The sequence below is a fragment of the Dasypus novemcinctus genome, chromosome 15, assembly GCF_030445035.2.
Source record: "Dasypus novemcinctus isolate mDasNov1 chromosome 15, mDasNov1.1.hap2, whole genome shotgun sequence".
Taxonomy (NCBI): Eukaryota; Metazoa; Chordata; class Mammalia; order Cingulata; family Dasypodidae; genus Dasypus; species Dasypus novemcinctus.
The window spans coordinates 91,083,600-91,100,259 of record NC_080687.1 but is presented as its reverse complement, the minus strand read 5'-3'; the positions used below and the strand labels follow the sequence as shown (position 1 = coordinate 91,100,259).

At 38.6% G+C, this 16,660-nt stretch overlaps 1 long non-coding RNA gene across 1 annotated transcript in view; it reads right to left on the bottom strand.

The window, feature by feature from the left end:
• Positions 1–269: 269 nt before the first annotated feature.
• LOC139436499 (uncharacterized) overlaps positions 270–16,660 on the bottom strand; it is a 145,885-nt gene continuing 129,494 nt past the window's right edge. The window contains exon 3 of the long non-coding RNA XR_011645760.1: positions 270–337. This is a non-coding gene — a long non-coding RNA (uncharacterized lncRNA). The remainder of the gene's footprint in view (positions 338–16,660) is intronic.

The window sequence follows — 16,660 nt, the reverse complement described above, 5'->3', positions numbered from 1 at the left end:
CTGTGCTGACACACAAGCACCTCTGGCATACCTTTAGGTCCAGAAGATACTGCCTGAAGGTTATCACAAGAGACTATTTCAAAAGTCACTTTTTTTTCCCTCCAAAAAGGGAATCAGGCCAGATGAGATTTGGAAAACAAGGCTATTTTGGAGATATAATCGCACATCTAGAAACATGCTACAGGCAGAACAGAAGTGAAGATGAACTCTGACCAGTGGTTTTTAACCAGCACTTACCTCCACCTAAAAGAACTGCACCTGTGCGATATGCCAAACACTCATTTAAAAGGATTCCAATTCAGGATGTGTCGCCTTGCAGCCGCCCAAATCAAGGAGTCTACAAGTAATTCGAGTCGAAAGGGGTGAAACTCTGAAGACAGAGACTTTTATCAGAGATGAGATTTAATCATAAATTATTGTCCCAAATTCCTTCTTTTAGCTCTGATATATTGATTCTCCTGAAGATAGTACAAATGGAGAGCTGTTTTACTTGGATAAAGATAACTGGTTAAGAATGGTATTTGCAGGTAAAATTAATCCTTTGTAACTGACATTTTAAGTTTCCTTTAAAGCAAACAGATAATTTTTCTGGAGGACTGAAACAAAATTTGTATATCTAAATATCATAAACAGAGCATAAGCAGCTCAGATTTGAAAAATGAAAATAGATGCAATAATGGCAAAGATAAAAGGAAAGAAATCATATTGTAAAAATAAAAACAAAATTCACTAAAATGGAAAGGCTTTTAAAATTTAGTGGTGCTATTTACTTCTAAATTTGCCCTTCCATTATGAATTCCTGGCTTCTAAACATTAAAAGAATTGTAACAATATGCATGCATTATGAAAAGTAACAATAGATTTAAATTATAATATCTTGAGCAAAATGAATTAATTTAATTAACATATCTATTACAGTCTAAACCATTAAAAATTAAAATAGTCTTAATCTGAATTAAGAGTCAGGCTGCCTGTGGATCATTCTCTCTCACATTATTTCTCTTATTATTAGTTCTGAAAAGAATCATTCAAATGACCATTCCAGGTCTGTCTCTTCAGTTCCTGAAGAAATAGTCACCTTACACAGCTTTGAAAAGCTGGCATATTTTTCATTTAGTGTTGGACCTATGAAAAGTTAAAAAGTACCACTGAAAAAGAAAAGGTTTAGTTATTTCTATCTTTTGGCAATAGACAAAGCAATTATTTGATTTTTTTAGTCTTTCCTTTTTTATAAAAAGTCATATCCATTTGTGAGTATAAATTTAAATTAATGGTGAACTTTTGCTTGACAGTTCTTTCTTGTACTGCTTACTTCAAAATTCCTGATTCCATATTCCTTTCTAATATATGTGACTAAGTAGCATCTTATTTCCAGAATGGAAAACTTTCATGTTCTTGGAGAAGGTGACAAGCTCCTTAGAGATGGTGACCATTCCATCCAATCTAAGAATGCAGTTTGTACAGTCCTAGATTGGATAGAATATTCAAAACCGTCAAAACAGTCCCCTTATGTCTTAGTTCCCCAGCTGCTATGACAAATACCACACAACGGTATTGAATCAAAATCTCAGAGATCAGAAGTATAAATCAAGATCTTGGCTAAAAGGCTTGCTTTGTCTCAGGGTCCACAGCTTTTTGCCTGGCTGACAATCCATGGGTTCCTTGGCTTTCCTGTCACATGGCAATGTCCTCTTCTCTCCTTTCTGGGTTCTATTGACTTCCAGCTTCTAGCTCCTCCTCATGGCTCTCTCTCACCTCGTCTGAATTTCTTTTGCTTATAAAGGACTCCAATAAACTGATTCGACCCAACTTCATTCAGTTGAGCCACACCTTAATTTAAAATAACATCTTCCGGAGATCCTATTTATAATAGGTTCACACCCACAGGAATGCAGACCAAGACCCAGAACATGTCTAAATAGGGGTATATAATTAAATCCCCTAAACTTTATAAGAAATCTTTACAGGCTAATTAGGAATAAGCAAGAGTCAGGTATGAAGAGACTATTTAAATCCTGACTATTTTTGTGTTGATTAACAAGGATATCTGTAGTTACATTTCTTGGGCAATCATAGCACAGTAACAAATGTTGATCATATTGAGCTCGATTTGCACATGTTCTAAGGACCTCACAAACATCATCTAATGATTTTTGGCAGTATCTTTGTAAGGAGTACAGGTACGGGTGCTAAGTAATGGTAGTTGGTATGGTGTTTATAGTGACAATACATTACGCCATATTCTTTTTTTTTATTTCTCTCCCCACCCCCCACCCCAGCTGTCTGCTCCCTGTGTCCATTCGCTGTGCGTTCCTCCCGTGACCGCTTCCATCCTTATCAGCGCCATTGGGAATAAAGAAAGTGGCCATGGTGGCTGCTGGGGGTAGGGAGAGGGAGGAAGAGATGTGATGTGGGGGCGTTTTCGGGACTTGGAATTGTCCGGGTGGTGCTGCAGGGACAGTTACCAGACAGTGTATGTCCTCCGCCCACTGGGTGGACTGTGGGAGAGTGTGGGCTGCATCTCTTTTTGTTGCGTCATCTTGTGTGTCAGCTCTCCGTGTGTGTGGCACCATTCCTGGGCAGGCTGCACTTTCTTTCGCTCTGGGTGGCTCTCCTTACCGGGTGCAATCCTTGCGCATGGGGCTCCCCTACACAGGGACACCCCTGCGTGGCAGGGCACTCCTTGCACACATCAGCACTGTGCGTGGGCCAGTTCCACATGGGTCAAGGAGGCCCCGGGGTTTGAACTGCGGACCTCCCATGTGGTAGGCAGACGCCCTATCTATGGGGCCAAGTCTGCCTCCCATGCCATATTCTTTTACATGTCATTTTTAAGGATCTCAGGCAGACAAAACCGAGTTCATCATCCTCATTAGTCCAAGGCACACCATTTAGCATATAGTCAGATAATGCCTTTATTTGTTTGATTACTTTTCTCTTCATCTCCTATTTCCAATCCCATTCCCCTACCAACTCTGGTGGAAAGTATATCCTGTCCATCCAGATTCACCATATGTAAACTTGTGCCTTATGACCCAGAAATCTTGATCCTGGAAATATACCCCATAGAAATGCTTGTACATATTGGTAAGGTACTATGTATATGTTTGTATATCACAGAGTTGTTTGGGGGAAGTAAAGAGTTATAAACCACCTGGCAATCTAGACATAAGTTATGACATATGCATGTCAGAACACTATGCAAGCAATAGGCAAAGGTAATGAATTAAATTCTCAAATGGTAGCATGAAAAAAGCATGAAAGAGAATGATATTTAGAGCATATCATTAATAAAATTTTTCAAGCTATACACATAAAACTATATTATTTTGAGAAATACCTAAGGATTTCTCAAAATACATGCTTAGCTCCCTTTTTATTAAAGAAAACACTTTTGATGAGCTAGCATCTCTGATGATGCCTTGATTTGGATATTTTTACAGCCTTGGAACTGTAAGATTTTACCCTAATAAATTCCCAGTATAATAGCCAACCCATTTCTGGTATTTTTGCATTGGCAGCCTTTAGCAAGCTAAAACAAATGCCTGGGATAGGTTGTATTTTTATCTCCCTTAGCAGATAAACCAAATGAAGTCCTGAAAGGTTTTTAGTCTGTCTAAAATTACATAGCTCCAAGATCGGGAAACCACCTGGAGAAGGACATAAAGAAGCCATCTGGGACATCAAACTTCCAGCTGAACGTCCAGCCCAACTGCTCCCTTGCTATAACCATGTGAGAGAGTCTAAGAGGGAATTACCCAGCTGAGCCCAGTCATCCATGGAACTATGCACAGTAACGACAGTGTTTGTTAAGCTACTAAGTTTGGGGGCTTTGTTACATATTAATAGGTAAAGTAATACTTTATCGACTATACCAATGCTATACAAAGTACTTTATATTTATTATCTTAGTTCAAACTGATAGCATCTCTATGAGGTAGATACTGTTATTTGCCCTAATGATGGTTGAGGCAAATGAGACTCAGAAAGGTTAAATGTCTTACCCAAGGTTTTTGCTGCTAGAAAGTGACTGAGCAGTTTACAAACGCAGGAAATTTGGCCCAAGAGTCACCAGGCAATTACAAAATCAGTCTATCTCTAGAGAGCTGTACTTTTTGTGGAGTCAAGAGCTTTCTTTAGGAATTTTCCCATAGCCATTTTTGTCGGTTACAGTTCTATACTCAGCTAATGACTCTGTTGATTATTTTTGTTCCCAGGTATCTGGATTCCAGGATGTGACTTTTAAAAGCAGAAGACTTAATTATAATGGACATACATAGTTATATCCTGCTTCTTACAAATAAGCACGTTTGTGACTGATTTATACCTTACTGTTTCATTAACTTGGTTAGCATGAGTTGATATCTAAGCAACTAATAAGCCTAGATACACTGTTAAAATTTGGTTTCTGGATGTGCAAAGGTAAGAAAGTGATTACCTTTCCCACAGGTATAATTTATAATTTCTTATAATTATAGGGGCCCATCTGCTATTGCCATACCTGAAAACTTAGCTTGATCTCTCATATTGTCTCTCTCTAAACTCCATACATTGTTCTCAGTAGACTATTAAGCTTCTGAGAGTGTGTGTTGTATTTCTTATTAGCACAGTATATTCTGTAGTTGATCTCTAATATAGGAAAGAAAAATGTTAATTAACTGAAAAAAAACAATTAAACAATGATGAACTCTCTTGTATATAAATATATGCATCTAAATAGAAATCTAAAAAAAAGAGAACACTCAAAGAGCCAAGCCAAACACCTGTCATTGAGTTGATCTATATTTTCTCAATAATCACCTAGTGGAAAATGCTAGAGCCTTAGCAGAGAGCAGTGTGTCACTTAAAAGTGTCATACATGGAGCAGAGTGTGAAGGTGGCTTCTGATGGATGAAAGGAGGCAGGGGATCATGGGCACCTGTGGTCTCACTGTGTGATATGATGCTTGAGATGTTCACTCTTCCATTAACCATGTTCAGTATGTGATCAGAGGAAAAAGCTGAACATTCAGAGGAAGAGTTAAAACCTAGAAAGGAAGTGATTTGGGGCAGTGTGGGAGGGGAGATGGCATTTATCTTAGTTGAACTTTGTGGATAATGGTTCCAGAAATAGAAAAGAAACTAAATAGTAATGGTAGACAGCGTATTTAAGACCATTCTCTCTCTCAGAAATGTACTAGTGTTTATTACAAAAATCCTTGTGCTTCCATTAAGAGAAAGCTAATTAAAGCCTTCCATGTGGACTTCATTTCTTTATATAGAACAGCCTTTCTTTATGTTTTTTTTTTTGGGGGGGGTCAAATTAGAAAGATCAAATTGATAGGACAAACAGCAACACAATCACAAATTTCCCCTACCTACTCTTTAAAAAGTTTTCTAAGAAACATCTTTACATTTATCATTTTTTCAGGTGCTCACATATAAAGTAGAATGAAAAACAATCATCCTTCTTCAGGGAAGGTTTAATTTTGGATGTAGTTAGATCTAGCTTTTTTTTTTTTTTTTTTTTTTTTTTACTGGAGCTGCCATTCAATTCTGCAAATTGCAGACATCATAATGACACTTCCAGGAACTAGTGCCAAAGGACACAGAAAATATCTGGTTACCAAGGAGAAGGCTAGAGATGCCTCATTGTTGTGGAAGGGAGGTGATAGAAATGAGTGGCTACATAAAACTAATAGATGAGGACTAGGAGTTCATTAGAATTTAAAGCTTTTTGAAAAAGTAAATCTAGAAGACTGTTTCAGTGGTATAGATGAAATAGTTAAAATATCCCTGTCTAACCACTTGACAGGTACATCATTAAGGTTTAATGCATCCACATCTTGGGAGCAAATAGAAATGTTATTTCCCAGGTGCATTAAATTAAACTGAGAACATTTGTTAAGTGATGAGATCATTTCCTTGTGTCTTGGGATGGTATAATGAGAAACATTTATCCATTAGGAAAAGCTTTAGATCCCAAAGCTGTACCTACTACTCACATGCATATTCATCTCCGTGCCTCAGAGTTTCACCAAGCCGGAGGTCAAAGACCTAACATTAGGTTTTGTTCCTTAGCTCAGCCATGCCTATGGAAGGTTGCCATTCTGTATATTTCACTTTTTTCAGTTGCTTCTGTGCAGCCGATATTAAGTAAAACAAGAGGTCAAATTTAAGCTAAAAGACAATGAGAAGCAGGAAGGTATTGTGAGGAAGCTAGAAACATGGCATCAGAAAGCCCGGGTTTGATCCCTGGCTCTATTCCTTAATAACACACCTTCTCTCTGTGTCTCAGTTTCCTCACGTGTACACAGATACAATGCTTATCTTTTAGGGACTCTCTGAGTTTTCACATCAACATTGTGAAGTATGTTTTCCTCAACATTTCAAATACATTCTAAATTTAATTTTTATATATTTTCATTATACAATTGACACATAAAGTTTAATAAATGAAATATTACCAAAAGGCTCAAAACAGCAATGGTAACAAATAGTAGTTTCCTCCTAATTCCTACTCTCCAAGAGCAATCACATTGAACTCATTTAATTGTTTCCTCTGATTTTTTAATCTCCTTTCATATGATATGGTTAAATTTATTTCTGGATTTCCCCTTATTTAGATATTATATAATGAAATCCTAATTTGGATGATGAGAATCTACTTCTCTTATTCCACCCTCAACACACATAATTTCCCCTTTCCCCCACTCTCCCCAAAGAGTTTGATCACAATTTGTGATTAAATTAGTATTTGCTGCTTACATTATTATGACAATAAGAACGTTCAGAGCTAAACCATGCAATCTGCTATGATTACATTCTTGTATTATGACATTTTCCCCATCACATGATAGTTTATGGTTCTTATTTACCCGGTTTTCTATTTACTTTACATCTGCCAAATCTATACTTGATCTTTAAATATCCTCTCAACATGTTCAGATGCATCAGGTAATATGCTTCCATTTTGTCTTCCCAGAAGCTTTCTGGAGTCTTTCATCTTTCTGTTTCTTTGGAATTTTAGAGACATTCCCTTACCAACATCCTGGTGATTTCCTTTGCTTCTCTCCTATGTGAGAGCCTCTATCTCCTGAATCCTTCTTTCTTGATTGCTTTCTTGATTTATATAAAGCACATTATGTCACTTCCTAAGAAACTGTGCATGGAAAGTAATCCAGTCTGGAATGCAAAGGTAAGGAATGCATAGGAAAGCAAAAAAAGAAAGGAGGAAACAAAGAAGGAAGGAAGGAAAGGAGGAGAGAGAAGTGAAGGAAAGTAAGGGAAGAAACAGAAAGAGAGAGGGAGGGAGGGAGGAAAAAAGCAGAAGGGAAGAAAGGGAAAAAAAGAGAAACAAAAGAAAAGAAAAACAAGGAGAAAAGCTATAGTGACTTTCTTGGTAATTATTTGAAGAGGGAGGACACAGAAAGAGAATTTCTTTTGGGTTGTTGGCAAACACAGCTATCCTTTTCTCTACCTTTGCTTACCTAAACTCTATGTCTTTCTTCTTATCTACCCTGGGAGTGGAAAACTGTAACCAAGACCTTGCTCAGAGCCTCAGCTAGGCCATGCGATTTGTTCATGTGTGTGTGAAGAGAATTTTACTTAGAAGAAATTATGTTCTGAATAATGGCTAACATATCAAGCATATGCTCTGTGTCAGTCACTGTCCCCACAATTATACTCTGAGAAGATATTTTTATCTTCAACCCAGAAAACTGAATGGTTAGCGACATTAAGAAACCTGCTCAAGGCCCTACAGCACCAGCACAAAAATCCAGGCCTGTGATTTAGATGCTTCAAGGTACATTGCCATCCTGAGAATGGAGGAGAAAAAACAGAATATTCTCTCCTGGAAAAATTCTGAAGCATCAAAGAGGTCTCAGCCCTTAGAGACTGTGGTGAGGTATTTTGCTTGAAGAGGTAAGTCCTATTTCCTTAGAATGGAGGGGATTCCCACTCAACCCTTGAGGAGGTAAAAAAGGGGAGACATACCCCTGCTTCTCCCTACACCCTTCACTTTACCCTCCTTAGAGGAATAGAAATGATATCCGATATATCTTGGAAGAAGGATCAGCATGCTTGGCTCCACATCTTGATTTTCCCCTCCCCCAGCTACTCCCATGCATGCATTTTTGGTTCACATAGGTGGTAACCTTTCAGAACTGTCTCTGCCCCTGTAGGAGGCCCTACAGAGTTCCTGCTGAGTCAGGGACTAGGAGGACAAGAATTTCTAATTCCCTGTGAACTACAGCAAACCCATTTGTATATGCATCTAAAATGATTTTCCCAGTCATATTTATTTGTAAGGACATGGATAGCTTGATCTCCATCTCTCTGCTTCTACTGTTTTATTTCTCAATTGGGTCCAACTCAGGAGAGGATGTACAGGATATTTTGTATTAGCCTCCCTCAACACCTAAAAGATTGAGTGTAAATTTTGGAAACATATCGATCTAGATTTGAATCCAATTCTCTTCACTTACTAAATGTTTTTGTTTCTTAGCTGCTATAACAAATACCATGCAATGGATTGGCCTAACAACAGGAATTTACTGGCTCTCAGTTTCAGAGGTTTGTTATCTTCTGACTGTCTGGAAATCTTTGGGTTCCTTTTCTTTTTCATCACATGGCAATGCACATGGCGGCATCTTCTCCTTTCTCTTCTGGGTTCCATTGACTTCCAAATTCTGGCTCCTCTCCATGGCTTCTCCCATGGCTTCTCCTTCCATCTAGGTTTCACTAAGTTTATAAAGGACTCCACTAATTGGATTAAAGCCCAACCTGATTCACTTGGGTCACACTTTAACCAAAGTAACATCTTGAAGAAGATCTTATGTATAATGGGTCCACACCCACCAGCATGGGGACCCAGACTGAAAACATGTCCTAACTGGAATACACAATTCATTTGACCACAGTATATAATTTTAGTATCAGTTATTCAAATTCTCTGAGCTTCAGTTTCCTCCTCAACTTCAAAGTGAAAAATAATGCCCACACAGCAAGACTATTCTAAACACTATTCTAACAACTAAATAAGATAACACATATAAATTCCTTTGCATCTAGTAAGTATTTAACAATTGTTGGTTTCTTTCCCACTTTCCTTTTCTTAGGCAATCCAACTTTTATGAATTATTGTTACTAAAGAAATAGAAATACCTTTTCCATGCTAAAATCCCTCCTTGCAAATATTTAATTTAATTTTTATAACAACTGATAGATACAGATGATAAAACAAATTTGTGTAAATAAAAGTCTGCATTGGTATCTGTAGACGTGATCTTCATAGCATAAATCTTTGAGTAGATTTATTCTGTTGAAAGCAATATATCTGATGCCATTGTTTTCAGCAGCACATGATTTTTAAAAAATATATTTTTATTGAAGTATATCATTCATACATGAACATGCATAAGCAATAACTATATAGTAAAGATTGTGAACTTATAAAATAAACATACATAACATCATACAGGGGTCTCATACATCACCCCTCCACCAACACTTTGCATTATGGTCAAATATTTGTTACAAACTATGCAAGAGCATCATCAAAATATTACTACTAACAGTAGTTCCTATTTTACATTTGGAGTATTTTTCTCCCAATCCACCATATTTTTTAAAATATGTTTTTATTACAGAGGTTGTGAACTTACAAAACAGTCATGCACATGTGTAGAATTTCCATACAAGATCCCTTCACCAACACACCACACCATGAGCATGGAATATTCTTCCAATTATTTAGGTCATTTTAAGTTTCTTTTAGAAGTACATTGTAGTTTTCTGAATACAAGTGCTTTAAATCCTTGGTTAAGTTTATTCCAAAATATTTGATTCTTTTAGTTGCTATTGTAAATGGAAATTTTTTCCTGATTTCCTCCTCAGATTGTGCATTACAATTGTATAGAAACACCACTGATTTTTGCCTATTGATCTTGTATCCTGACTACTGAAATCATTTATTAGTTCTAGAAGCCTTGTTTGCACATTTTTTGGGACTTTCTAGATATAGGATTGTATCATCTGTGAATAGTGAAAGTTTTACTTCTTCCTTTCTGATTTGGATGCTTTTATTTCTTTTTCTTGCCTGATTGCTTTAACTGGAGCCTCTAGCACTATATTGAACAACAATGGTGACAATGGGCATCCTTATCTTGTCCCTGATCTCAGCAGGAAAACTTTCAGTCTTTCACCATTGAGTACAATGTTAAGCTGTGGGTTTTTCATATATGGCCTTTATCATGTTGAGAAAGTTTCCTTCAATACCTGTATTTTGTAGTATTTTTATCAAGAAAGGATGCTGTATTTTGTCAAGTGCCTTTTCAGCTTCAATCAATAAGATCATGTGATTTTTATACTTTGATTTATTAATGTGATGTATTATGCGATTGATTTTCTTGTGTTGAATAACCCTGCATGCCTGGTATAAAAACCACTTGATCGTGATGAATAATTCTTTTAATGTGCTGTTGGAGTCAATTGGCAAGTATTTTATTGAGGATTTTTGCATCTGTATTCATTAGAGAAATGGGTCTGTAATTTTCTGTTTTCATAATATCTTTATCTGGCTTAGGTATTAGGGTGACATTGGCTTCATAGAATGTGTTTGTAGTGTTCATTCTTGTTCAATTTTTTGGAAGAGCTTGAGTAAGATTGGTATCAAATCTTCTTTGAATGCTTGATAGAATTCACCTGTGAAACTGTCTGGTCCTGGCCTTTTTATTTTGGGGAGCTGTTTAATGACTGTTTCAATCTCTTTACTTGTGATTGGTTTGTTGAGGTCTTCTATTTCTTCTGAGGTCAGTGTAGGTTGTACTTTCCTAGGAATTTTTCCATTTCATCTACATTGTCTAGTTTTTTGGCATAAAGTTGTTCTTAGTATCCTCTTATGATCTCTCTCATTTCTGTGGGGTCAGTAGTAATGTTCCTGTTTTCATTTTTTATTTCATTTATTTGCATTTTCTCTCTTTCTTTCTTAGTCAATCTAGCTAATGGTTTGTTGATTTTGTTAATCTTCTCAAAGAACCAGGTTTTGGTTTTTTAATTCTATTGTTTTTTTGTTCTCAATTTCATTTATCTCTGCTCCGAACTTAGTTATTTAATTCCTTCTACTTGCTTTGAGATTAGTTTGCTGTTCTTTTTCTAGTTCCTCCAGCTGTGTAGTTAGGTCATTGGTTTTAGCTCTTTCTTCTTTTTTAATGTAAGCATTGAGGGTTATAAATTTTTCCTCTCAACACTGCCCTCGTTGCATTCCATAGGGTCTGATATGTTGTATTCTCATTGTTATTCATCTCAAGATATTTCTTGATTTCTCTTGAAATTTCTTCTTTGACCCACTGATTATTTAAGAGTATGTTGTTTAATCTTCATATATGTGTGTATTTTCTCCTTTTCTGCCACTTGTTGACTTCCAACTTTATTCCATTATGATCAGAGAAAGTGCTTTGTATAATTTTGATTTTGTTGAATTTATTGAAATTTGCTTTGTGAACCAACAAATAGTCTATCCTGGAGAAAGATCCATGAGCACTTGAAAAGAATGTATATCCAGCTGTTTTGGGGTGCAATGTTTTGGGGTGTATGTCTATTAGGTTTAGTCCATTTATCATATTATTCAAGACCTCTGTTTCTTTATTGATCCTCTGCCCAGATGTTGTATCCAATTCTGAGAGTGGAGTATTGAATTCTCAAATTCTTATTGTAGAGATGTCTATTTCTCCCTTCAATTTTGTGAGTATTTCCCTCATGTATCTTGGGGCATCCTGGTTAGGTACATATACATTTATGATTATTATTTTTTCCTGGTTAATTGTCCATTTTATTAATATGTAATGTCCTTCCTTGTCTCTAATAACACTTTTGATTTTAAAGTCTATATCATCTGTTGTAAGTATAGCTATTCCAGCTTTTCTCTGGTTATTGCATGCATGGAATATCTTTTTCCAACCTCTCACTTTCAATCTATTGGTATTCTTAGGTGTAAGGTGGGTCTCTTGCAGATAGCATATAGATGGCTCATATTTTCTTATCCATTCTGCCAATCTGTGTCTTTTTTAGCTGGGGATTTTAATCCATTAATAGTCAATGTTATTACTGTAAAGGCAGTTCTTAGTTCACCAATCTTGATCATTACATTTTATCTGTCATTTTATTTTTAACACTTTTAGTTACTGTTACTGATAAAATCACCATTTCTAGACTCTTTTCCAAATCTCTCTCTCTCTTGTCTTTTCTTTTCAGGCTGTAACACTCCCTTTAGCATTTCCTGCAAAGCTGGCCTTTTTGTTATAAACTCTTTCAGTTTCTGTTTATCTGTGAATATTCTAATCTCACCCTCATTTTTGAAAGATAATCTTGTCAGATATAAAATTCTTGGCTGGCAGTTTTTCTCTTGCAGTATTTTAAATATATCATACCACTGCCTTCTTGTCTCCATGGTTTCTTATGAGAAGTCAGCACTTAGTCTTATGGGGTACCCCATATATGTTGTGCATTACTTTTCTCTTGCTGCTCTCAGAATTCTCCTTGTCTTTGGCATTTGACATTCTTATTAGCATGTGTCTTGGAGTTGGTCTATTCAGATTTATTCAGATGGGAGTATGTTGTACTTCTTGGACACAGATATCTATGTTCTTCAATAACATTGGGAATTTTTCCACCCTTCTTTCTTCAAATATTCCTTCAGCCCCCTTTCCCTTCTATTCTCCTTCTGAAACACCCATGATACATATGTTCACATGTCTCTTTCTGTCATTTAATTCCCTGAGACCCTGTTCAATTTTTTCCATTCTTTTGTTCATCTGTTCTTTTGTATGTTCTCTTTCAGAGGCCATGTCTTTGAGCTTACTGATCCTTTCTTCTGCTTCCTCAAATCTGCCTCCATTGTATTTTTTATTTCATTTATTGCAACTTTCATTCCCATAAGATCTGCTATTTTTCTGTGTATGCTTTCAAATTTTTCTTTGTGCTCCTCCAGTGTCTCCTTAATATCCTTAATATTTTTAGCCATCTCACTGAATTTATTAAGAAGATTGTTTGAACATCTATTATTAGTTTTCTCAATTCCTTTATGTCATCTGCAGGCTTATCTTGTTCCTTTTAAGTGGGCCATATCTCCCTGTTTCTTGGTATAGATTGTAATTTTTTGTTGGTGTTTTCATATCTGGCTTGCTAGATGTATTTATTCTGGGTGCATTTAGTTTAAGGCTTTCTTGTTTTTTCTCCCTTGCTTGTTGTGTAGTAGGAGTTGAGGATGTAGTTGGTATTGTAAGCTATGGAGGCTGAAGCTGCCAACCTTGCCCAGAAATTCATGAAGGTCCTCCCACCTTTCTCCTCTGTCAGGGAATAGGGACAGAGCTGCAGCCATGTATAATAATCCAATGGGCAGGACAAGACTGTCTGTAGTAGCCTGGAAAGACTGGTGAAGCTTCATTCCCTTTCGTCCCCTACCTTGGGTGAGGATGGAGCTACAGTTGTGGCAGCAATCTATACCATGTGGGTCCAATAAAATTACCACAGTTGTCCAGGTAAACTGACCTAGCACCAGACCCCTGCTGGGATTGCTCTGGAGTGCCCAGCAATCTAATCCATGTGAGCCAACTATGCCTGCAGTTGCCCTGAGAGGCTGAGGGAGTACTGTCCCTTCTGCCATTTAGGGGGTGGGAATGAAACCACCAATGCCCAACAGTTTATTCCCTGTAGGCTGAAAGTACCCACCATTGCCCAGAGAGACTGAGGAAGCACTAGACCCTCCTATCCTATTGGGTGGTAGGAGTGGTTCTTATGGACACCCAAACAGTTCAGTCCCTGTAGGCTGAAAGTGCCTGCTGTTGTTCAGAGAGCTGTGGAGAAAATAGACCCCTCTTACCCTATTAAGGGTGGGGTGGATCCATAGGCATCTGACAGTCCAGTTCATGCAGGCCAAAAGTGTCTGCCATTACCCAGAAAGGCTGTGGAAACACAAGCCCCCTCCTTTCCTATTGGGGAATGAAGGTGGATCCCCAAGTACCCACTAGTTCAGTCTGTGTGGGCCAAAAGCACCTGCAGTTACCCAGAGAGGCTGGCAAAAACACAGTACATCTCTTGTCCTATTGGGGATGGAGGTGGAGCTACAGGTGCCCAATGGTCAAGTTTGTGCAGGCCAAAAGTGCCTGAAGTTGCCCTGAGAAACTGAGGGAACACCAGCCTCCTCCTATCCTATGGGCAGTCAAAGGTGGAGATGGACTGGAAGGCACTCAACAAACCAGTTTGTGTGGGCTGAAAAATCCTGACATTGCCTGGAGAGGCCAAGGATACCCAGCACCTCTCCTATCCTATTGGGGTGCAGGCATGCAGCCCCAGGTGACCAGCTATTCAGTCTGCACCAGCAGAGAGCACCTGCAGTAGCCTAGAGAGCCTGGTGCAGGTCCTGCCAGCTTCCTCCCTGCTGGAAGTGGGGCTGGAGCCTAGGCCAGGGCTGCTGGCCAATCTTGGCAGAAGGAATCCAGTCCCTGACTTCACTGGAATTTCAGTCAGCCGGGCTTCCCCTCGGGTGGAGGGCAGAGTCAAAATGGCAGCTATAGGTCTCTTTCCAACTTGATCAGGCTCAAGCCCTAGCTGTTTCTAGGATTATACTTTTGCCAGCCAAGTCCACTGATCAGTAGCTGAGGTTGGTGGACAACAGTCTCTTCCTTCACCGTTTATGGTAAATGAAGCTTCCAATTCCAGCCACAGAACAGCTTCTGAGGCAACTTGTGCTGCTAGAGTAGGACGGGCGCTGGTCTCTGCGGTGTGGCTTGCAGTTTCCCAAAGAGGTGGTGCAGGTTCCCCCAGCTTCCTCCCTGCTGGAGGTAGGGCTGGGGCTTAGGCTAGAGCTGTGATTTGATCTGGGTGGAAAGAAGCCAGTCCCTACTGTCACTGTGATTTTCAGTCAGACCTGCTTCTCCTCATATCGAGGTTGAGAGTCAAAATGGCAGTTATGGCCTCCTTCTGGTCTGAACTGACTGTTTAGGAAAGTTTAGCTGTTCCTAGGGTTATACTTTTGCCTGCCGAATTTACTAATCAGTAGCTGCAGTTGGTGCCACACTGTGTTTTCCTCCCCCGTTTATTGGGAAATGGAGCTTTCAACTCCAGTCACAGAATAGCTCCCAAGATGGTTTGCGCCACAGTCACTGACCTCCATAGTGTAGAGGGCTCTACTCACGAACCCTCTCTGTGATGGGCAGTCTCCTCCTTCCATAATTTCAAGGATGTTGCAGGATGTTCCTCGGGTCTCCTGGAGGCCCCAAACAGGTGCTTTAGATGGCTCTGGGTGATTACTAACTACCATGTAGCACAAGTTGACTCCAGGAGTGCCTTACTCTGCTGCCATCCTGGCTTCCCCCAGCATATGATATTTTTAAATATATGATTGGATTGTGACCATTAGGCTCTTGAAAGGAGCGACAAAATAGAAACTTGAATGAGAAAAATAAGCTACACCTTTTGGATTCAGAGTTATTATTTTGGCTTCAATTTGGTATGCCATATTATTTAAAGAAAGTAAGAAAGATGTTAAGTATCTTTAGATTCAAAGCAATTCAATATCTTCTGAATTTCATTATTTGATTCTTTCACACTTGTCCTGATGAGAGTTAAAGCCTTAGCTGTCAGAGTTCAGACAATGCTGTTTTGCACAATGGGTCCCTGATTTCAATCTCTTCTCATGTAGAAAGATGGCAAAAACAAGCAAATAGTTAAACAGCTGACAGATAAGAGCTGCACATTTCTCACTGATGTGCAGCATGAAACTCTTTCCCTTCAAAAGTAAAAGTGACAACCAGTGTGTGACATTGGAGTCAGTAAGTAGACAACCCCAGCAAGAAGATCTTGCCAGATCTGCCTTAAGGCTTTTTGCTTAAGAGATTATCTGGGCCAAGACAGAAGACAGGAGCATGGAGTTTACAAGGCTCTACCTCAGGATGTGACAAGGTTTAGAGTAGAGCTAGCTCTACAGAGGCAAAGACTCAGTAAAACAGAGCTAAGAGAGTTCTGCTTGAATTGTGGCTCAAAGCTGGAGCTCTGGCAATGCTAAAGATGAGGGGAATGATATAGGTCCCACTGAGCAGCTCACAGGGCATTCTGGTCCCTTGTTGTACATTTAGACCATGACAACGTTACCCGTCTCCAGCATGGACTTCCTTGGTTTTGAACTTGCAACATTTCCTTCGATTTTAGATTTCTTCCTGCTTTGGCCCCAGTTGAAGGAAAAGTCATGTTTCCTTCAGTTCTGGAGGATTATCCATCTTAACTTTGAAGAGTATGCAAAGTAGGGGAGGGACATACCAGATGTACTACAGCCCATCCTCAACCACCCTCTCAGAGTCTGTCTGTGTTTGCTCAAGATCAACCCTCTTTCTTAGGAAGAACCAGACAATGTGGCCAATCCCTTTGCCCTTATTGGTTGAGAAGTCAGAGAGGTAGAATAAACAGAAATAGGATGTGGTCATGAAGTCTAAACTTCTACCCCTCTGGAGTTAGACTCCTAGTTTTAAAGGTCGTTAATTCACTGTTTAACCATCCACCCTATAATGGTATGAGGTTATATCTGCCATAACTCTTGGATTGCCACCAGGGGTGGGAATCTGAAACAAATTGTGGATGTCATTCCTAACTTTAAGACAGCAACAAGATATGGCTATCTTCAATAT